At 47.5% G+C, this 5,000-nt stretch overlaps 1 protein-coding gene across 1 annotated transcript in view; it reads left to right on the top strand.

Moving 5' to 3' along the window:
* The window catches only part of hmcn1 (hemicentin 1), a 99,546-nt gene that overhangs the window by 18,888 nt on the left and 75,658 nt on the right, over window positions 1-5,000 (top strand).

Genomic DNA, 5,000 nt, shown 5'->3' with positions numbered 1-5,000 from the left:
TCGGGACTACCGGTGTTTAAAGCCTTGCGTGATCAATGGAGCTGAACGACTCGTTAGTCTTGGACATGACGTCAGAGGCGCAATAAACCACCGCAACAAAACATCAGCGGTGCAAATAAACACAAGAGCACTTATTGATTCGTCTGTTGTGCACTTATGCCACACATCAAAGACCTCCTCCCTCTCTCTCTCTCTTTCTCTCTTTGTGTTTCACCCCCTCCACATCTGTCGGATGTCTTAAAAAGATAAGCATTTGGCCATTATGGTGAATAAGTATGTGTGTGTGTGTGTGTGTGTGTGTGTGTGTGTTTGTGTGTTTACTGTTTGTGTTTGGAGTGATAAAGGTACATTCCCGTGTGCTGAGCGCGTGTGCATGTGTTCCTGTTTATTCCCCAGCATTCATCACCAATTCACCAAGCACTAAAACCATTTCCTGTGTTATCCATCTGTTGCCAACTCAAAAGTGTTACAGACTCCCTGCCATTATTTGCTACATGCGCTCATCTCTCCTTCTCCACACCCACCTCCCCTTCTCTACTACTGCTCGCCCTAAGGCCCTTATATTCACCTCCTTCTCTACTACTGCTCGCCCTAAGGCCCTTATATTCACCTCCTTCTCTACTCCTGCTCGCCCTAAGGCCCTTATATTCACCTCCTTCTCTAATGCTGCTCGCCCTAAGGCCCTTATATTCACCTCCTTCTCTCCTCCTGCTCGCCCTAAGGCCCTTATATTCACCTCCTTCTCTACTCCTGCTCGCCCTAAGGCCCTTATATTCACCTCCTCTAATACTGCTCGCCCTAAGGCCCTTATATTCACCTCCTTCTCTACTCCTGCTCGCCCTAAGGCCCTTATATTCACCTCCTCTAATACTGCTCGCCCTAAGGCCCTTATATTCACCTCCTCTAATGCTGCTCGCCCTAAGGCCCTTATATTCACCTCCTTCTCTACTCCTGCTCGCCCTAAGGCCCTTATATTCACCTCCTCTAATACTGCTCGCCCTAAGGCCCTTATATTCACCTCCTTCTCTCCGTTGTTGTTCCCAACGTCTCCACTGTTCGTTACCCTGCTGTTGTAATTTGCTTGTGTGTCTCATATGATGTGAGTTTTCTGAAAACTCTATGCACCCTCTGACTCTGATGTGATGATCCGAATGTCACAAATGAAATAAAGATAGATGGCACAGTGTTTCCTTATTAGAAGGCATTGTTTGTATCAATCGGATGGTTCGCCAAGCATGCGTTATGGAGGAGATGTTGTCACGCTGTGTGTAAGGGTTTGTTTAGATGTGGTTGAGAAGCGGTTGAGGTCTGGTTAAACTGTGGTGGTTGTGCTGTGGTTTAGAAAGTTGCTTGGCTGTGTTGTGGTTGAGTTCTAGTTGTGTATCTGCGATATGTGATCTCCTTCCAAACTCCTTGTGAGTACCTCATGTGAGAGCCTCGGCTGAGGTGCCATATTGATTGGGCCATACTCCCAAAAGTAGCACTGATTAAGGATCAGTATAACCGTTGTGTTGTAATGGTAATTAGATTAAAGGAAGCCAGTTAAAGCATGACCCACAATCAGTTCCTGTGTGTGTTCTGGACCACTGATCCTGCTCACTCCACACTGCTGCCATTAAGAGAGGTCAACGCAGCCAGACTCAAGCTAGCCAAGGTAAAAGCTCTAATCAGGGCACAAATGCACACAGGCACACACACACACACACATACACACACACACACACACACACACAGACACACACACACGCGCAGATAGACTTATCCCGTTTCTGTGTCAGCTTTTCCATTCATGAAAAGTTTCGCTTGAGAACCTCATTCTGACGTTCCACTGGCCGAAGCCAAACACATTTCCTTGTTAGTTTTTAAACGGACCCTTTTGATCAGGCAGACATTTCTTCTCTCTCTCCACTTCACTTCAAGGGCCTGCCTTGAGCTGCCAAAAACACAGCGAGTGTTTGGAAGAAAAAAGATTTTTCCGGAGGTTGTTAGACACTATAGATTTTTTTCCTTGTCAAGGCGTTTGTTTGCACAGTACAGCATTTTCACCAGAGAAAGGAGGACATGAAGTCAAATTAGTCACTATGCAAACACATTTCAAGGCAAGGGTCAATTAGCCCAATTTTGTTCCTTTTGTAGAGGAAACATATGTGCCTCTGTCTCAAAGAAGTCAGATTGTATCAAATCGGCCTCAAACTCTCACTGAAGAAATCTGATTGGCCACCAATGCAAACAAACGTAATGAGCTTTTTGTTGTCATTCATCCCAGGATTTAAGCATGTTTTGTATACAGGACCTGCTGCCCGTTGCTGTAGTGTGTACTGTGATCGAGATCCCATCCTACAAGTACTTCATACATTATGTGTGTTTGTATGTGTATGTGTGTGTGTGTGAGAGAGAGAGAGTGAGTGTGCGAGAATGTTTGTGTGTGTTTGTTCACGTGTGCATGATGCTCGAGGGGCCAGTCCATGTTATTGCAAACACATGTCTGTTCATGTGCTGGTTTTTATATCCTCCATAGGGGAGCCGGCATGGACACAGGCCTCTGATTTTATAAACAGCCCAGACGCACAATGCTCAACTGAATCAGACTGTGGGGACAACTGGACTGACGCTAGACTCAAGGAAGAGGGGAACAGAGAGTGGTAGGGACAGGGACAGATAGAGAGAGAAAAGAAAAGAGAAAGAGAGAGAGAGAGAGAGATGTGTGTAGAAGTTCAGAGGGAGACCCATGCTCTGCTGTTTGGTGCCTGGCTGGTCCCTGTAATTTTCAGTTCAAACTAATTTGTAGCCTCTCGACACTTTTGGACTTCCTGGCTTCTCCTTAGCTTTCAAGTCGCCCCACCGGACTGCACGTTCAAAGCACAGAGAAGAGTTTTCTAAGCAGGGCCTGGGTCATAACCTAGGACAGAAAGGAATGGAGATTGAAACACTTTTCTGTTAAGAGCTAAATGGGCTGATGTACTGTACTTTAAACCTGGCATTTACACAAAGTTCATGTAATCGTGGTGAGGAGCATTTAAGCACTGGGGCACTTTGTGTGTGTGTGTCCATGTGTTTATGTGTGCTAATTGTGTGTGTGTGAGTGTGTGTGCGTGTGTGTCAGTATGTGTGTGTGTGTGTTAATTGTGTGTGTGCGTGTGTGTGTGTGTGTGTGTGTATATGTGTGTGTGTGTTAATTGTGTGTGTGTGTGTGTGTGTGTGTGTGTGTTGAAAACCTGCAGTCTCAGATGCACAACCCAGCTTTTGTAAGTGTTTTTGTGAGGAGGTAGCTATAAGAATAGTTTGTTAGGAAAAGGCTAATTATGACATGACTTTGTTTTGAAAGAGCCTTCACATTTCCAACACTGCGGTCATGCAAACCCTCTGCCAGTGAAACCGTTCTCATGTGAAGGAGGCTTTGAGCTGGAGTGGCCTCTTGCTTTCAGGAGCTTAGATAATGTATGATGAACAGCAAGTGAGTGTGTGTGTGTGTGTGTGTGTGTGTGTGTGTGTGTGTGTGTGTGTGTGTGTGTGTGTGTGTGTGTGTGTGTGTGTGTGTGTGTGTGTGTGCATATGTATGTGTATGTGTATGTGAGTCTGTATTTGTATGTTTAGAGTGTGTATGTATGTGTTTGTGTGTGTATGTATGTGTTTGTCTGTGTATGTCTGAGTATGTAGTGTATATGTGCATGTTTGTCTGCTGACTGAGTGTGTGTGTGTGTGTGTAAACGGATGCGTGTGTGTGTCAGTGTCTCGTGCTAACAGCGCTGCAGCTGTGCCATCTGAGGTCATCCGCTCCTCCTCCTCCTCCCCCCTCCTCCCCCTCCTCTTCCTCCTCCTCCTCTGAGTGGCACAGATCCCTCGCCTGAGTTAGCAACTCGTTAGAGAGCCGAGCAAAGAGGAAGAGACCGGCAGCTACCGGCTTTGGCCCCTGAGAAAAGAAATAAGCATCTGCGCTGCCATCGCCGAGGCCTGGAGAACACTGCAGCATGACGTCAGGGCTCGAGCGGCCGCACTCCCGGCTCGTAAAAGAGTAACGCCGCAGGAGAAACACGATGTCCTCGTGCCGAACTCACACGGGAATGACATAAGGGCATACCTGAGCGCTAAGGTCTTCCCGCTCCTCCGCACGTGGAAGGGGCCAAGAACAGCTGATGAGAACAGAGGGATGAGAACATCATCATAGAGAGGGAGAGAGATATCGAGAGAGACAGAGAGAGAGAGAGATGGAACAAGCCGGACTGTTCCAGATGGACTCTGTTTCGGCTGAGAGAGTGGCAGGGTGCCCTCTCGGCCTTCCTGTGATCCGGACACGAGTAACGAGGCTGACAGAGCCTGATGGAGGTGATGCTGGCAGCAGAACAATCACTGATTTGATAATGATTTCCAAACCCTTTATCGCAGGGTTTTCTGAAAGGCATTGCACCTGAGTCATGAGCTCTGTCCTGTAATGTGTCCAAACTGGACCCAAGTATGCTGCCTGCTTTCCGAATCACTGGCTTCATCAGGCACCTTTACAGACTCTCTCACATTTGAAATGCCATGAGTCATAGTCATACATTTTAGACAACTGCCGTTCGGGTAGCAAGCAGCAAGCTTCACCTCCTCTATCTCTTTGCTATCACTGGTGCAAGGCAGTGGCAGGGCTACGGTCCTGTGTTTAGAGGTAGAATGTGTAGCCGCCTTCCCTGCCCAGTCTGGCACAGTAGTTCAGGGTGTGTGTGCTGTAGTATCTCAGCTTTTCCCTTCAAGCTGACCTATAAGACCTTGTCTTGAAGCGCAGAGCTAGGAAGGTGTCAGATGCCAATGAGAGTGTGACCTCTCTCACACGGCGGCTTGTAGCTCTGTTTATTGCCCACTTTGGGAGCTGATGGGGAGTTTGAGAATGGAGGGCCTGTAGAGGGGCGGATTGCTGAGGATTTAGACTGAGCCTGGATTTACTCTGGGCTGCTCTGGTCTGGTCTGGTCTGATATACAGCACTACAGACGATAGGGCCTGCAAAACACTGGAGGTATTCATG

The sequence above is a fragment of the Clupea harengus genome, chromosome 10 (genome assembly GCF_900700415.2).
Source record: "Clupea harengus chromosome 10, Ch_v2.0.2, whole genome shotgun sequence".
NCBI classification, from domain to species: domain Eukaryota; kingdom Metazoa; phylum Chordata; class Actinopteri; order Clupeiformes; family Clupeidae; genus Clupea; species Clupea harengus.
Note: the sequence above shows the minus strand (reverse complement) of the source record. Positions and strands in the feature narration are given on the sequence as shown.